Here is a 19,277-nt window from a genome sequence, read left to right on the forward strand (position 1 = left end):
CCCACCTATCAGCATGAAGCTCCCGGAGGAAGGTAATGGGATCATCATCAGGTCGTGTTTAGGGTGTTAGGCTATGGCTCCTTCCCAGTTTAGAAGCCTTCAGCCATGTGTATGTGAAGTCCACATGCTCGGGCCCCAGTGACCCACAGCTTGGGATCCAGACCAGCTAGGGCCCACCTTGCTGCTGTGTCCCAAGACTGCCTCAGAGCCATCTTACACAGCCTAGACTGGCTCATGCCATTCCCCAGGTTAAAAAGCTTTCCCCTACTCCCTCCAGTCCAGAGCTGGAGGCACACAAGGCCTTTCACAATCTAGCCCTTTCCATCTTTCCAGCCCCATCACTCACCACCACCCCTGCCACTGGCCCCCAGTGACTTCTAAGCTCCACTCTGCACATCCACCCAATTCCCTGCCTTTGACCTTGTCATCCTCTCTTGCCAGCTTCCTCTTCCCAGTTCCTTCTTTTTCAATATCTAGCTCAAGTAGTACCTTTTTTTGGTGAAAAATGTTCTGACACACCAAACCGCCTAGCCAAGAAAATATTAGGCTCTTTCTCAGCTTTTGGAGTACTTTGTTTATTGTATGACAGCAAATTGTTGCATGGCTGTAGGTTCCTCAAAGAGGTTTCCCTGTCTCCTGGTTCCTCACATGGGAGCATACCTGTCCCTCAATAAAAGCTCAGTTGACGGAGTAACAGGTTTAATAAATTACTGTCTGCTAAGGGGTTGCTTTGAGGGCAGGTCTTGAGAAAAATTATCCACATAAAGGACTCATTGAAAACTGAGAAGTCTACCCGGGTTTTGAGCCCTCACGTGTGACTCAGATCAAAAGTCAAACTACAGCCCAGGCCTGTGTGGCTCAGTTAGTTGAGCATGGTCCCATGCACCAAAAGCCTTTGGATTTCAGGACAGGGAAGGCCCCAGGTGGCCAGTGGCTTGGCAGGGAGCAGTGTCACAAGGCCTTGAGCCACTGAGAAGTGTCCACTGGAAACACACCTCCATCAGGTCTGGCTGGTCATAGGAGATGCTGGTTCCCATGGAGGCTTTGCCACTCACTGGCTGTGCCCCCCCGGCCATGTCCAGTAACTCTTCCAAGCCTCAGGCTCCTTGTTTGTAAAATGAAGAAGCTGCTCTCAAGATGTTTCATTCGGTTCTTAGGGGGCTATGTGATCTCACAGGTCCCCTCACATTGTTCTGTATTTTGGGCGTTTGTCTTATTCTCTCCAAGTTCACAAAATTAAGAACTTTTAAAAATTCATCTTTGCTTCCCTGTACAAGCCTAGCTAGCATAATGATTTCAATGAAGTAATAATAATGACTACTTATTATGGCCCCAAACTCCACGTTAAGCCCTAACCATCTAGTCACCACAACTCTGAGGAAACTTCTATCCATATTGTTCAGCGAAACAAGCATATGTTTAGGAAATTAGATTTACTCAGGGCCACAGGACTGTTAGGCGTAGGCAAGGTGTCAGAACCCAGTTCATATAACTAGAGACAGAGCTTTAAATACTAATTGATATTCATTAAATGGAGATCAGTGAAAGCCAAATTCAGCCATGTTTATTAGTACCATGTTTCCCCTAAAATAAGACATCCTCCGAAAATAAGACCTACTTACAGGTTTCCTTCTGAGTGAAATATAAGGCATCCCCCAGAAAATAAGGCCCCCCTAGGCTAAACATGAGAGATTTGGTCCACTGATTCTGAAAGAAATATGGAGTCACAAGAAATTCAGGAATTGGATTGTTATGATGATGTTCCAGAAGATGATGACATATTTGTCATTGAATAAATGAGTAAATTCTTGATACTGTAGGATTCACAGTTTGTCTGGTTTGTGTTGACAACTACCGAACTATCGTACTGTATACAGGTAATAAATTTCCTTTATTTTCATTTAACAATAAATGTGCACCGTATTCTTCTTCATGGAAAAATAAGATATCCCATGAAAATAAGACCTAGCACATCTTTGGGAGCAAAAATTAATATAAGACACTGTCTTATTTTTGGAGAAACAGGGTAGTAACATAGGATCACTGATCTTAAAATTTGAAGCAGATCAATAGATGTTTATATACCCGGGGACAAATCCTTGTCCTCAGAAAAGAGGGGAGGAAGAAGACAAACCCAGAGGTGTCTGACAAGTCAAATCTCGTACAGTGGCAGAGGAAAAAAAATCTCAGTTGGCAAGTCCAGCATCATGCCAATAATAAACCCTGCCACGTCTGACAACCTCGAAGCTCAGAAAGCAGATTCCAGCCCAGTGCTTCCAACAAAGACCTTAGACATCCATGACCACACATGGACAGATACTTGGGAACCAAGACTTGATCTAAATGACAAACATTTGCTGAAAAGACATTTCCTGTGACTCAGATCAAAAGTCAAACTACAGTCCTGGCCGGTGTGGCTCAGTTATTTGAGCTTGGTCCCATGCACCAAAAGGTCGCCAGTTCAGTTGAACAAGGGGTACATGCCGGAGGAGACAACCAATTGATGTTTCTCTCCCTCCCCCTCCTTTTCTCTGTCTCTAAAATCAATATAAACATTTTTTTTTTTTTACAAAGTCAAACTACATGGCAAAGTTCAAAAGAGGACAAGCTGTCCATTTTTATGCAACGTCTCAAGAAGCAGAGAAATTTAAAAAATCTGATAATGCCATCCATATGTGCTCACATTTTCAAAAAATTGGTATACCAAAATTAAAACTCCTGAAATAATTCAATAAAGAGCATCGATTCACATTGCAAAAAGAACTCTTACCTTCCAAAATGGATTCACCATAGATTTAATTTCTTCCTTCACTCAACAAATATTTACTAAATGCTCATTATGTGCTGGCATCTATATCAGACCTTATTTTTCTCTTTTCATTTTGGCTTTTATTATCCTCTTTATCCCCAGCACTTTATCATCATTGGTCCAAAAAGTCCCTCTCTTATTTACTCATTCTTCTTTTGTTTATTCATCATTCATTCATTCATTCATTCACTTTTTTGTATACCTTCCATGCATATTCTTTTTTTTAACATTAATTAGGGGGGGGGGGTGTTTGTTTTATTTATTTACATTTTTTATTGATTTCAGAGAGGAAGGGAGAGGGAGAAAGATATAGAAACATAAATGATGAGAGAGAATCATTGATTGACTGCCTCTCCTGCACATCCCCTACTGGGGATTGAGACCAGAACCTAGGCATGTGCCCTTGTCTGAAATCGAACCTGGGACCCTTCAGTCCATAGGCCAATGCTCTATCTACTGAGCCAAGTCGGCTACAGCCTCCAATAGTCACCTATCATTCACCTCCAATAGTCACCTATCATTTCAATCAAAGCAACGGTTCTCATCTGGATGATGTTAATTCTTTTATTTGTAAGTAAAATATATTTGCAACTTGTTCTTGAAAATCTGTACTTTTTTGCCCTCCTAGATTTTTAATTGATGTAGGTGCTATAGTGTTAGAAAGCTCATACTGCTTCTTATCTCAAAACTGTTGTAAGATCCATCCACATTGCTATGCATACTTTCCATCTGTCATTTCTAAATGCTTGAAAGTATTTCATGGAATGCAAGCACCACCTTTTACGTAACCAGATTGTTTCCAGCTCTCCCTCCAGAAAACATCAATGAACATGCTGACATGTATCCTTGTACAGAGGCATGTGAAAATGTCCTTGGGGTTACATGCAGAGGCAGAATTCCTAGGTCAAAGAACATGCATAAATGCGGGCTGACTAAACACAACTAAATTGCTCTCCGGGCTCCAGGCAGCAGTTTGTGAAGCTTCCCTTTTCACCACCAGACTTGGCATCAGCAGCTTTCTAATTTTTTGCCAACCTAACAGGTATAGTAATAGTTCACTGTCGTTTTATTTTACATTACTAACAGTAATAAATTTGAGCATCTCTTCATATGCTTGCTAACCTTCTGGATTTCTTCTTTTTTGAAATTTCTGTTCAATCTTTTGCCAATTTCTCTATTGAGTTTGCTGCATTTTTCTTATTGATGGGCAGTTCATTGTATATTCTACAAGTGAAATTCTAGATATTATCCGTTTTAAACAATGCAAATTTCTTCTCCTAATCTGTAATCTGTAAGCTTCACTCATGGTGTCTTTTTTTTTTTTTTTTAATATACTTAACATTATGTATATGGGCCTGCCTTTGAGTTATATTTTATTTCATTGACTTCATTGTCTGTTTTTGTACTAACACTTTACAGGTTTAATTATTATTTATTACAGTGAATCTTAAAATTTTAGAATAAGTACATCAAATTCCTAAAAAGAAAAAATCCAACTGGAATTTTGATTGGTTTTTATTTAATTTACTAATTGCTTTAAGGAAGGTTGGTATCATTATAAGAGTAATTTGGCCCATCTAAGCATGGGCTAGCTTTCCATCTACTGAGATCATATTCCATGTTCTTTACTAGTAGAGTTCTAAAATTTTCTCCATGGAAGAAAAGTGTATTCTTTTTTTTAATATAGTTTATTCTTAAATAAGTTAATTCTTACTTCTTACTTAATTACTTACTAACTTTTGAAATTGTGAATAGCCCCTCACTTTTTATTATATTTTCAAGTTGGTTATTATTGGTGTAAAAAAATTCTAATATTTGTGAGTTTATCTTAATTTTGGCAAACTTGTTGACCTCTCTTATTTAGGGGGTATTAAAATTTATATAGTTTGTCCATTGATTATGGTGATTTTTCTAGTGTAGGTAGATGATCATCTCTTCTGAAAACAATTCCAGTTTTATTTTTTTTCCTTCCAATCCTACATCTCTAATTCTTTCATTTCCTTACAGTTTTGTCCAGTCCTATGATAAATAGTGGTGGTGGTTATTTTTGTCTTATCCTTTTCTTGAAGTTACAATGAAGATAAATACCTAACATTTTAAAAAAATATGAAATATATAAAATTAAAACTGCTCTTGAACAGTTAAACAGTAGAGATAAAGAAAAACTAACACCTGTACCCATTATAAGGTAATTTAAAAACAACTAATACAAAGAGGAAATTCTAGAAGCTTACTTAGGTATATTAATAGTTGAGGAAAAGAACTGTATTCATGGTATAGTTCTCAACAGAAAAGCTAGATGCAAACAGAGAATTAAGAAATATTTTTTAAGTATTGAAAATAATATTGAACTTATAAATTTAATATAGCCAAACTGTGATTTAAATATTATAACATAACAAAAGTATTCACAAGCATACAAGGTCTCACATTACAATTGCTCTTAGGGAAAGCAATCAAATAAAAAAGGCAACCCAGAAGAATGTTACAAAAACATGGGAGCAAAAGGTGGTCAAATATCTGGATAAAGTTTATTATAGGAATTCTCTTAAAGCTGAAAAAGGGAAAAATACATCCACAAGAACTCAGAACAAAACGTACAGAAAATAGCCACATTGATTGCACAAGTTCGGGGAACACCATTCACATTTTATTTTTATTTTTTTATTTTATGACTTGATTTTATTTGTGGAGGAGTGAAATGTGTGGGTTTAAAGGAGATCAAAGGGAAATTAAGATGTAGCAACATTTTTGTTTTATAAAGTGGAAAAATGGCTGTTGATCAATTTAAGAAATTAATAAAGAAAAGCAACTAAGTATGAGGTAAGAGACAACTGCCACTTTTGTTCTTACTATAAGAACAGAAATAGAACGTTTAATTTTTAAGACAGCTGAAATAAAAAACTGGGTCTTTCTACCAAAACAGGAAAGGGGTATTAAAATTTATATAATGAATGGAAAATAGAAATAAGATAATAGGATAAGTTTGCATAGTACAGCAACTATAATAAATATAAAAAAATAAGCTCACCAATTAAAACATACAGATTCCTGGATTGAATTTAAATTTTTAAAACAATCCAACAATATGTTGACTCTTAAATATAGTTCAAACAAAAACCAAATCTCAGGTAGTTTTCAAATAAAAGCCTAATGTAATTCTTGATTTCAAAACTAAATAAGGTCAATACAAAAGAAAATATAGGCCCATCTAATTTTTGAAAATTTTAATTTATCAAAAATCCTAAAGAACATAATTAGTTTGCTGAATTCAATGGTATATTAAGAAATAATGTCCAATGAAACAATAATAAAAATGCATTACAATAAAGTGGGATTTATCCTAGGAATGAAAAGATGATTTGTTCTTAGAAATTTTATCAATTCACCACACTAAACTGTAAGATAAAAAATATGAATTTACCTCAATCAATGTATAAACACTTGGTAAAACCTAACATCTATTTGTAATTTTAAACAAACAAAGAAACAAAGAAAACCAACCTTTTAGAAAATTAGGACTAGAAGAAAACTTCTTAGCTTGGTAAGGTTTATATATCTACAGTGATATATATAATGAAAAAATTATAGATAAAATTCTTTTGAGAACAAGTTGATCCTTTACATTTATGTGATTAATTTCTAAACATTTTTCACCCAACAATTTTCTGAAACATCTACTAAACACAAAAAAATAAAACATATAGTTTATACCATGTAATTGTGCAAAGTTCTGTTCTAGGCTTTAGGGATATAGCACTAAACTAAACAGAGAATTTTAGCATCACATAGTCAAGTAGTTGGTGTTGGATAGATAGAAAATCCATATGACTTTTCAATAGATGATTTCTCATAAATGTAGATATGGACAGACTAGAGCACATGTGTCAAACACAAGGCCCGCGGGCCAAATCCATCCCGCCAGGCCTTGCAATGTGGCGCGCACCGCGCTGTCATCACTGCACTCCGCTTCGTTTCCATCACAATGACAGTTTATGACTGTTCAGTAAACCATTCGGCCCGCGATTTAGGCTGGATTTTAGATTTTGGCCCCTTCTCTGATTGAGTTCGACACCCCTAGACTAGAGCATAGAAAAATTGATGGCCTACAGGTTCAACAACCCCTAGACTTATAAAGATTGTCTCTGGCTTAGAAATTCAGAACAATTAGATTTCTTGACCATAGAGGTGGAGTAGGAGAGAGGGGAGGACCTGGGTAATTTTAAAAAAGGGCGGGGCGGGGACAAATGGGTTCTGTGTGCATATATACATTTTCCTTGGCAGACAGTTCACAGAGTTCATGAGAATTCCAAGGTTAAGAACCACTGTTTATTTTAGAGAAATAGTATGATATGAAATGTTTACATAAATTTTTTTTTAATAAATGTTTACAGTTAGAACAGTAATGGGCTCCCTGTGATGTGGGTAGCGTATCAAACTCCATTGCTGCCTGCAGGCAACCTTCCAGGTTTCTTCACACACTAAGTATGATAGTCACTTCTAAGCCAGGTAAGTCCATTTGTCATCTCTCCTGCCAATGACTATCACTTCATTCTTCCATGGAATTTGCCTCTGGACCAGGCAGCAGGGCATAGTGAAAAAGTTACTTCATTTAAGTCAGGAACCTGGTTCAGAATCTGGCTGCAGTGTGGTCTTGGGTAAATTGTTTAAACTCTCCTAGTTTTAGTTTCCTTCTTTTCTAAATAATACTAATAACAACAATAATAAGAGTTGTTATTAGTATTATTAGAGCTAGGATTTGTACCTAGCTCTAATTCCAGAGATCAAAATCTTAATTGTTTTTTTTTTGTTTTGTTTTTTGTTTTTGCCTGTGTCATCTGTGCTGAGTGTTGCTAAGGGCAGCGTTTGAGTTTAAGCTTGGAGGAAGCTTTCTAAGGGGTGGCTGAGCTCTCTGAGAAAACCTGGTTAAATTTCCTGCCTGTATTTCAAAAACATATAAAAAGTTTGGAGCAACAGAAAATGGAAGTGTTAGTAACAGTATGAGTTTTGAGTGTGTGTGTGTTTTTAAGTATATTTTATTTATTTTTACAGAGAGGAAGGGAGAGGGATAGAAAGTTAGAAACATTGATGAGAAACATTAATCAGCTGCCTTCTGCACAACCCCCACTAGGGATTGAGTCCATATCAAAGGCACCTTGACTGGAATTGAACCAGAGACCCTTCAGTCCGCAGGCCAATGCTCTATCCACTGAGCCAAACTGGCCAGGGCAATAAGAGTGCGAGTTTAAGTCTGTTGTGGTAACTGGAGCCATGATACTCATCATCAGCATCCTAACTTCCTGGGGCTTAGTGCCATTGATGATTTCTATGTCCCTTAGCTGTCCCATAGAGGAAGGTTTTTTCCTTCCTTCCTCCCTTCCTTCCTTCCTTCCTTCCTTCCTTCCTTCCTTCCTTCCTTCTCCCTCTCTCCCTCTCTTCCTTAGTGTTTGCATTTCCCCCACCTTTATTGAGATATCATTAACAGATAACATCATATAAGTCTAATACAAAATGTTCACTTGGTATTTATATATTGCAATATGATTCAATCATAGCCTTAGCTATTACCTCACATCACATAATTCCTCCATCACATCACATAATTACCATTTCTTAATTGCTATTTCATTTTTGTAGTGAAAACATTTAATATCCACTCTCTTCACAACTTTCAAGTATATAACATATTATTAACTACTAGGGGCTCAGTGTACAAATTTGTGCACCTTGAAAAGAACTGTGAGCCAAGAAGCTGCAGTGGGAACAGGGGCAGGTCTCAGCCCATCCTCTGTGCCCCCATGCTCGCTCAGCCCCTCGGACATGGTCCCCAGTCCCATCTGCTGGCAGCTCTGCTCCTGCTGCAGCTCCCACATGCAGACGGCGTGAAGCGATTGGAGCCAGCACCAGCATTGGGTGTGAACGGGGATGGCATAGGCAGCAGGTGCAAGCATCAGGCAGGATTTTAGTGCCTGTGAGCAAAGAATTTTCAGTAACCCTGATGACAGCAACTGCCTTTGTCTGGCCTTTCCATTCACCTGCTCCACCATCCCGCCACAGTCAACACCCACCATGTTCCTCTTTCTGCTGCCTGCTGCCAATGCCCACCTTGTTTTGCACATGCCCCCTGGAGATCAGTGCACATCATAGTGACTGGTTGTTTGGTTGTTCCACTGTTCAGTCTATTTGCATATCAGCCTTTTATTATATAGGATAATCACCATAGAAATGATTTTCTGAATGTGTGCAGTGGAAATATAAGGCTTGAGGCCTCAAGATGTTGATTTGGAAAGATATTTTTTGATCCTCTACTGTTCTTCTCTGGTGGGATGGTATTTGTGATATCTCTCCTTCATCCCTTCCTGCCCCTACTCTGACTAAAATGTGGACTCTTTGAAGTCAAGGACCTTACTTTTCTTTTTCACTGCTGTATTTTCAGTGCCAGATACAGATAGTAGAATAATAGTCAACAAATATTTGCTGAATGAGTGGATAGATGAATGAGTGAATTAATGAGCAAATGGATGGATGGATGGGTGGATGGGTGATAAATAGATGGATGGAGAGATTAATGCAGGGATAGATGGATCAATGATTGGTTGTGTGGGACTTAATTCTTTTGTGGAGAGATAGTGTCATGTAGTGATAAGAACTGTTCTTATCACAAGAAAAATGTAACTATTTGTGATGATGGATGTTAACTATACTTACTGTAGTGATCATTTCAATATATACATCAAATGGTGTGTTGCCCACATGAAAATAATAAAATATGCCAATTAAAAGAAGGAAAAAATAAAAGAAAGACAAAAGATGTGCACTCAGATTGCCCACGTTGGATCCCTGGCTCTTTGTATGACCTGTGTATTTTAGACAAGTGTCTTAACCTCATTCTGCCTGTTTCCTCATCTGTAAAATGAGACTACTACTTCAAAGCACTGTTATGAGGATACAACAGAATAATATGTACAAAGTATTTAGAACAGTTCTTGGCAAATAGTCATTGGCCAGAAATCTTGGCTATCACTGGCTTTTCAAACTGTACATGTGAAGCTCTTGAAGTTGTTTGATCTCTATCCCCCTTCCCCCCCCCCTTTTTTTTTCAAATAGTTTGACTGTGTCTATTTGTGGACCATGCAGATTTGTGGGTTTTAGAAACAAGTACTCATGTCAATCAATTTATACTTATTGTGTGCCTGTTATATCTCTGACCCTGTTTTTGGTTTGTATTTTCTCCTTTAGAGAACAGTGGTGACACTGGGCCCAAGTCAAAAACTTTCATATTCATTATTAATAGCAATGATGGTAACAGCAATAATGGCTACCATTTTCAGAGTCTTTGCTATGTGCGGGGCATTGTATACTTTGATGGCTAAGTCATTGCCTGGACCAGGAGATCCTGGATACTCAGATACTGATTGACTGTCAGTATCTAACTTTGTCTCTGGACTCCCTGAGGCCAGGCTTGTTACCATGTCTGTTGTTACCATGGTCACACATGCCTCACATAGAGTTACTGCTCCATTGAATTAACTGCTTTGTCTTTGGAGGCAGATCTTTGTTTTTCCTTTGAACCTTCAAAATGTCTAAAATCCTGAATTGCCTTCCTCCATTTCTTTTCCTTTTCTTCTTTTTCCACTTATATTTCTATCGCCTTTTCATCTTCTAGATCTCCTCAGTCATTCATTCAAGTTGCTCCCCCTTCAAATTAGAGAAGTGGCAGTTCAAAAAAAGCAGTCCTGCTGCCCGCCAAACAGCTCCACCCGTGACTGAAAGTGGCCCAGGACCATGGCACGTATGCAAATAGACTTGTCTTGACATTCTGGAGCCTTCTCCTTTTTTTTGCAGCACACTACACTTTTGATTCACAAGGAAATGGACTTAGACTTTAATGAATTTCTTATTTCCATAGTGTTTGGAAAACCATGACCTACACTGGTGAAAACCCTGTCGCTGGAGGGCTTGGTGTTTCGGGAAGAGGAAAAGGAGGGGGTTCTTTGTTGCATTTTCAGGACAGATGATTGACATGCATCACCTCAATCACTGGACAGACTTCCTTCACGTTACTCCATTTAGCCTGTAGTCCAAGTGGAATAGGGCCAACTGCCTCCCTGATGTTTACTGTTTTGGTGTCTCATCCCTTGGGGATCTTTGAATGCTATACAGAGAAGCAGAGCAGCTCAGGGCTTTGAGTCATGGGTGTGCAGATTGGCTGCCAGGTCACATGGTCGCCTGATCACTATTCCTTAGCTGGGGGCTTGGTGGGGGGGAGAGGGAAGGGGGGACTATAGGAAGGGGATTGCCTCTGGGTGCCGAGCATTCATGGTGCCAAGCTCCCTCCTGTGCATGGGAAATAATGGTTATGTGCTTTGTTAGACAAAGGATCTACCATGCTACACTTACCCTGGAGATTGTTTTTCTTCTTAATCAGGGCTTTCTAGGGGCATTCCAATTAATAAGAGTTGAAAGAGGATAGATGGGAAAAGAGACATTGAGAAAAAAAAAGGGATGACTTGTTCTTGATTGCTTCCAAAATCTCAAAGTTATGCCACCTGGATTTTTTTTTTTTAATCTCATCCAATGATATGTTTACTGATTTTTAGAGAAAGGAAAGGGGTGAGACAGAGAGAGAAAGAGAGAGAGAGAGATTGCATCCACAACCTAGGAATGTGCTCTGACCTGGAATCGAATCTGTGCCTTTTGGTGTACAGGTTCCAACCGCCCAGTCAAGCATTTTCTGTTCAAAAAAAAAAAATTTTTTTTTTTTACAAAAATAACCAACCAACCACCAAGTCATGCGTTACTCCAGATCTACTGAGTCAGTTGTTGTTGTTTTAAAAAAAAAAAAAAAAAAAAAAAAAAAAAAAGAAATTTATTTACACACTTTTAAAAAAATGAGCTGACTGTAGCCTTGAGAAAATGCAAAATATACAAACTTTGTCCGTTAAATGAAATGTTAAATTGAGATTACAACTATTCACATAACTGTTCCATGTAGGACTCAGTAGTCAACACTAAGTACAACTTTATTTTCATATGCATCTTTAAGTCAGAGCACTTCTGGCACATTCCCTCTTGATCCCTAAATACTCACAGATATTTTCAGAAATTACTACAAAACTGATAAGGAAGCTAAAATAATTTCTGAAGACAAATAGCTATGAAACCTGGACAGAAATCTATAAAGAGATTCACAAATCATTTGGAAAATCAGCCTAGAGGTAAACTTAAAACACACTTCCGTCCACCCTTGAAGTTGATCGTTCTCCAGCACCTGTCTTTGAAGATGGCAGTAAGCCTGACCCTGATACTCAAGCTCTGGTTCCCAGTCAGTTTACTGGTTTGGATTGGTCAGGAGTCACTTCCTTCGGCATCTTCATCAGTGAACCTGTGAGAGTGCCTTAGTATTATCTTCTCTTTCTGCTCTGCAACCTTTTCTGCTAGCAGTGGTTCTCAACCTTTCTAATGCCGAGACCCTTTAATACAGTTCCTCATGTTGTGGTGACCCCCAACCATAAAATTATTTTCGTTGCTATTTCATAACTGTAATTTTGCTACTGTTATGAATTGTAATGTAAATATCTGTGTTTTCCGATGGTCTTAGGCTCTACAGGTCGTGACCCACAGGTTGAGAACCGCTGCAGTAGAAGCTACAATAAGACCATCGGAAAACACAGATATTTACATTATGATTCATAACAGTAGCAAAATTACAGTTATGAAGTAGCAAGGAAAGTAATTTTTTGATTGGGGGGTCACCACAACATGAGGAACTGTATTAAAGGGTCGCGGCATTAAGAAGGTTGAGAACTACTATGCATGATGTTACTATCCATCTCAGATGCATTCACAATGGGTTTTGTTTTTAAGAGATAACACACCATTTTGCTGCTGGAAAGGCAGAAGTGACCTCTCAAGGCAGCCAGGGCAGCCCCGGTACAATACAGATGGAAACCAAGGAAACCCCACAGGAACTACAGAATAAAAGGCGTAAGTGCTGCCTTTGAATAAATCTTCAGTGTCAACCAGGAAGGGAGCTTCTGAAACTAGGTTATTTGTAACCCTCCAGAAGATAACGTGGTGCCCCGAGTCAGGGAGCCAGGCCTGGCTCTGTGCGTACTGGAACAAAGCACACCTTGGGCGGCAGCCGGCAGGACAGCCGCAGGCCTGATGGCAGCTCCTTGGTCCCTGCCCTGCAGGGCTGGGTGGCCAGGGTCCCTTCACATGACCCACTCTGTGGAATTTTTGAAAGAAGGTTCGTCAGGTGCCATCACAGAAGTCACCCTCCCGCCACTTCGCTTACCGAGCAATGGCACCAGGCCTGAGTCGGGTGTTCTGAGGGTCGGGCTCAGGAATATCCCTTTGTAATAACTATCCTGTGTAACTTGGCTGGGAACTACTCTAGGAATTCTTGTGGGGCTTTCCGTTATTTTTTAGAAATTAGATTTCTCACACCAGTGATAATTCCTTGAGCACAGGGGTTGTGGCTTCCTCACCTTGGTACCCCCAACAATCTAAATTAATTCCCAGAGCAGAGCAAAAGCATTTGTAGAAGCATCATGGAATATATTTCTCAAAGGTGGCCATCCGCTGTGAAGGCTGTGGGGGAAGGTACAATATTATTGGCAGTATGAGGTGAAAACTATCAAGTTAAGACTGTTATTCAGGGTGTAATGTCAAATAAAGGTAAAGCAAAACAGACCAATAAAACACTCCTCTACCTCCCTCCCTTCCCAGCCCCCCCCCAAAAAAAAAACAACAACAAAACAAAACCCTCTTTGCCTTGGAAGGCCCACAGGGTGGGTAAAATAGCCTACAGATATTTTCTTTGGCAAAGGCTGTTTTCCAAAGCTCCAAGGTAACAAGGGCATCAACATAGTAACCACTAAGTTATTGTTTTAAAAAACTATCTTCCAGGACTATTTATGGCAGTCTTGGGCTATCAATAATTATTAAAGATATTTGGCCCTTGGTTTTCTCATTGGCAAAATGGGGACATGGATACTTACCAGCTGCCTGTATTAAAGAGAGTTGTCAATGTGACTAGACTTCACCTGTCTAGCTTCAGACAGCATTCAAAGACAACCATGAACAGAGCTGGGCCCCCTCCCGCCTGCACAGAGCTGTTACATACAATAAAGCTTCTGAGCACTGGTGCTCATCCAGGCCACTCTGGCTTCGGGTCTGTGCAATCTCTATCTCATCAGAACAAATGTGACTTCCTTTTTAATTGCTCCTAGTCATAACTTCTATGTAAGGCACAATAAAGCTGGAAATCCCAACCATTATGTCTATTCCTAAATTAGGACTTGCCATGCAGCTGTCAGTCATGTTCGCAGGTGGTGAGTGGGAGCTGGGATTAATGAGGTGTGCTCAGGATCTTACGATTTCTTTGATGGGAGGAGGGTGACCTGCTTTTTTTTAAAAAAAACTGTGATACCTTGGGCAGTTCACCTAACACTCTGTGTCCAGATTTCTACATCTGTTAAATAATTCCTCACCTGGCTGTCATCAGGATCAAATCAAATACTGCATGGAAAGGAGCACCACAATGCCAGTGGTAATAGATGCCTAACAAACAGAGACCATTATATTACTAAACACAGCCAGAGACTATACTAGGAATGAGCCCCGAGAACACCAGGCATGGTGAGGAAGCCCAGCCAGCAAAGCACAGCTTGCTCCAACCAGCTCTTTGGATGGTCCACAGATCCTGCTGTTTTCATTCATGGTGTTCACATTAATGCCAGATGTGCAGCCCATCTCCACTGCCTCCTCATTGCTACTGTTTAACTCCATGTGGATCCATCCTGACTCCTTCCTTCAACCCTTGCACCCCAGCCCCACGCCTGGTCTGAGAGGCGAACTCCACCCCAAGGACTGATACTAGGAATGGTGCTGTTTTATCATACTATTCCCACTCACCTAACTACAGTTATATCTGCGTTGGCCCAACAGTCTTACAACAGTGGGAGAGCCCCAACACAATTATAAAAATTCATTTCACATAAATGTCAACGACAGCCTATGAGGTGTCCTGCCCCAGGGGACCCTTCCCTCCTGGAAGCTGTTCCATTAGATCCTAATCCACCAGCTCAGGAGTGTCTCAGATAGTGAGGCCATGAGGCAGCTAAGGGAGAAGACTGAGCAACCCGAACACAATGGAGAATCCGTCCAGAAGTTGGGGGGTGGGGTGTGGGGAGGTCAGTGGGAGAGTGCAATCCTCAAGCAAACCAGGGAATAAGGAAGGAATTGGCCTAGCCAGGTGGTTTGGGATAGTCTTTCCAGCAACCGTTTCTGCCATCTCCCAGGTGCCCAGGGGCTCCACAGCAGGTGTGGCTAGGATGTGTGCCAGTGGAGGCTGGCTTGGGATTCCCTGTGGCTTCCTGCCTGGACAAACACGCCCTGCAGCCCTGGTGGACTGTCACCTCTGCTGGGCCCCTCAGGCAGCACTCACACTATCCCATTGTTCTTCCTTCCTGGCAGCTCTGGAGCCCAGCTCCCCATCCTGGCCCTCAACGACCCCTGCAGAGCCTCAGCAGCTTTGTACATGCTGAGTAGGTCCTGGACTCACTGCTCACTGCTGCCACTCCAGTGGGTGTCACATTGGGGTGCTCAACAAGTCCCTTCCCTCTGGTGGGGACACTCCTTCAAGCAGGGACCAACACAGCATGTTGTGAAAAGGTATTCCTATTGACAAGGATTTTTAACTCATTTCTGTCATCAGAATCCTTTTCTTAAATGAATTATTAGGCAGAACCTCCAAAATATAAAACAGAAGAGGACCCATAGGCTCTCTTTGGGTCTCTGGCCCTTAGTCCAGGCAGCCCCACAAACATCTTCAGGGTTAGAAATGCTCAGTCTGTGACATCCCTCTCCAATTCATCTTCCAGACTAATGTCTTCTCTCAGGCTGGCCCAAACATGCTGCTGCCTTTGCAGGTCTAGTCTCAGTCACTCTGCCCTTCACCCTCCTCCCCACCTGCAGCTCAGGGTGGTAGCAGGTAGCCATCAAGTGAAAACTTGTACCTGGGACTTGAGGGCAATTCAGAGCCAACTGTACCCTTCAAAACAGTTAAACTCTTGCATTAGAAGATTGTCTCAGTGTCAAGGGGCAAGGTGTTGGGGCTTCTGGTGGGTGTGACTTTAGATTTGCCTCCTTCCATATATGTAATTTCCCAAAACTGCCATGGCACAAGACAAATTGAAACCACAAATCTGTATCCCACCATAAGGCCTACTGCTTACACCACTGCCACCCATACTGGACTCCCCATGTTTGCTCCCAGGATCCTTCAAAGTCGTGCCCAAGACAGACATGGTCCATGAAGCTATTTCTACAACTCCTTTTAGAGTGTTGATGATTGTAGCCTCACTTTTTGATAATTAACCACATACTGCTTGAATTTCCAGTGTTTTTATTTATTTCCATACGCCATTGTCTGTTTCTTGTGGGCAAGGACCAAGCCTTCCTAGAATCCTCCCATGATGTCCAGCTCTGTGTTTTATGTTATGATGTGCAAATGGTGGGTGTTCGATTAGCATTAGTTGACTTACTCATTCCATTGGCCACATACTCCATGTGTCAAATACATACAATTTTGAAGATCATTGCCTCAGATCTATTTTAATCAAAGAAACAAAACTAGGGCTGAAAAGAACATGAGGAACACACATTTTTATGTCATAATTTCTTAGTTCATTTAATATTTTTCTTAGCAAATGTTGATAAATTCAGTCTGTATAAACACACATATTCTCTCTCCCAACACCCACTCATTCCCCTTCCAATCCATTTTCCAAAATGCAGCCAAGAAATTTATTTTTAATGCACATCTGTCATTTTCTTCCACTGCTTAAAACCCTTCACAGGCTTCCAATTGCCCATAAGCCATAGTCCAAATTCTTTATCTGACTTCCTGGGCACTCAGGGACCTTGGCTTGTTACCTCTCTAATTCATCTTGTATTGACTTTGTCTGGGCTATCTGGGGGTCCCACATATTCAGTTTGAACTTCTTAAAATGTCTATTTTAGGCTCTCTCTCAACTCAAGGGCTCACATGAACTCTCTCTCTTTGTGTCTATCTACAATGTTCCTTCCATTCTTTTCTTCCTTCCCCTGCATCCCTTCACTTGACTTATTCCATTTCAACCTTCAATTTTCAGATTAAACATCATTCATCCAGAAATGATTTACCTGAGACCCAGAACTAAGATCATAGAAACTGCCAGGAGCTGACACAACACCCTTTCTGAGTCTCCTCTTCATTAGCAGCATTCTCGCCTGCTTGTTTTCTTTCTGAGATCCTGAGGTTATGGACAGTGTCCCTCTTGTTCATTGATGCATCCCCAGTAGCAAGTATAGTGCTAGTTGAGTAAAACGGAAATATCCTCTCATTTCAGCCAATTTTCAGGACATATGCCCCACATAGGATGCTTCAGAAATGAATACACTATCCTTCAAGTGAGTGTTTTATGTCTATTGTTTTGAGATAAAATTTACAATTAAAGAGCACAATAGCATACATAGATGTTGTGTTGCAAAGATATTGGAGGCCCAATGCACAAAATTCATGCAAGATAGGCCTTCCTTCCCCTGGATGCCAGCATGGCTTCCCTTGGCATGGCTTCCCTCTGGCTCCGGGGACCTGGGCTTCCCTCGCAGCCCCAGCTTCACCCAGAAGGTTGTCAGGTGACAACCTGATTAGCATATACACTTTTATTATTATAAATGCACTAAAACTTACATATTGTTATTAAAAAAAATGTTGCCCAAATAAATTTAATTTATAAAAATAAAAACTTCGCAGAAGAGTTCCATCACCTCTAATTTAGTCCAATTTAGCTTAAAAAATCAAATTGCTTCCCCTACAGCACCCTTATTCTCTGCCTCTGCCCTGTCCACCAGCCTCATTGTGGTCTGTGGCTTGGGGGCAGAAAAGGAAGGAAGAGGGGAGTTATGGCCACCAGCAAAACCACCACCAATCAATACCATCAACCATATGTATGTTGTGGCCACCTCAAGTAAATCTGTCCTTCATACTAGGACAGAAGGTTCTAACACTACTGATGGTCTGTGAGTCTGAGACAGCTTCAGCTGACCCACAAGTTAGCAGAGATGGCTTTATTATGCAGACTAACCAGCCTTTTAGGGAGTTAGGTTTCAGAGGGCTTCCCTGTCCTCCATCCACGTTTATACACCTCCTGACCAAAATGTCCCAGTTAGACCGTGCTCCTTTTGCTTAAAGCTTAAACTTCAGTGTGCAATAGAATCACCTGGAAAACTTAATAAAACAGATCGCTTGGCCCCACCCTCAGAGACTCTGACTCAGGAGTTCTGATTCAGGCCCCTAGATTTGCATTCCTGAGTTCCCAGGCAATACCGATGCTGCTGGTCCAGAGACCACACACTGAGAACCTCTCACTTAAACTAGGAATGGTTTTCGGCCCTACTTGTGCATGAGAATTGCCTGTGGAGTTTTTCAACAGTACAGAGTTTGAGCGGGCCTGAACTTCCATGTTTATCAGTGACGCACACCAAGGCTGAGAACCATGTGTAGGTGTTTAGGCCTGTTTAAAGCAATGGCCCTTTGAAAGGGCAAACACTTTAAAGTGGAATCAGTGATTTACATGCCAGTGTGAATGGGTTCCCCATCTTTTCGAAAGATTTTAGTGAAGGAAAAGGGATAAGTATTGAAGACTCTAGACAGAGGGATATATATGGATGAGGCACAGGGGGAGGGAAATTGAAGCAGCCAAAAAGTACCTTTATTCACTTTACCAACAAGGGTATGAAAGCCTTTGCAGGAGGAGCTGTTGATGCTACAAACTTGGACTCTCACTCTCTTTGTTTCTAAGTCCCACTGACAGTGGCCAATACCGTGAAAATTGGCAACAAGAAAACACAGTTGGCCAGATATTCTGACTGAAGACCTGGATTTACTTAGTTTCCACTCAGGGGACAGCATGCCCTGACCTCTCATGTACCGCATTGTCCAGGGACATCCTAGAGAGCACTTCCATATGGAGTTGGTCATTGGCACGCCCCTTGTGCATGGGTCTTGAGTGGGACTTGGAGCTCCATTTCTTTTACTGGGAAAAATGACATTTTTATTTTTCTTTTCTTTTCTTTTTTTTTACAGAGAGGAAGAGAGAGGGATAGAGAGTTAGAAACATCAGTGAGAGAGAAACATCGATCAGCTGCTTTCTGCACACCCCCTACTGGGGATGTGCCCGTAACCAAGGTACATGCCAGAATCGAACCTGGGTCAGTCCGCAGGCTAATGATCTATCCACTGAGCCAAACCTTTTAGGCCTATCTCACTGCTTTTTAACCCCATTGAAGTGATGGGTAGTGGTTGGGATTGGGGGATGCCTGACAATGCTTTTCTAGTTTCTTCTCCCAAATCCCAGCATTTAGTTCTCACTGCCTCTTGAGAAAGTAAGACTATTATTAGTGGGATGCTCTCTGT

General features: G+C 40.7%; 1 pseudogene; it reads right to left on the bottom strand.

Annotated features, from left to right (window-relative positions):
• Positions 1–11,873: 11,873 nt before the first annotated feature.
• Positions 11,874–14,605, bottom strand: LOC118713792 (annotated as a pseudogene).
• Positions 14,606–19,277: the final 4,672 nt, after the last annotated feature.

Source organism: Pipistrellus kuhlii, unplaced genomic scaffold (assembly GCF_014108245.1).
Source record: "Pipistrellus kuhlii isolate mPipKuh1 unplaced genomic scaffold, mPipKuh1.p scaffold_m20_p_9, whole genome shotgun sequence".
Lineage (NCBI taxonomy): Eukaryota > Metazoa > Chordata > Mammalia > Chiroptera > Vespertilionidae > Pipistrellus > Pipistrellus kuhlii.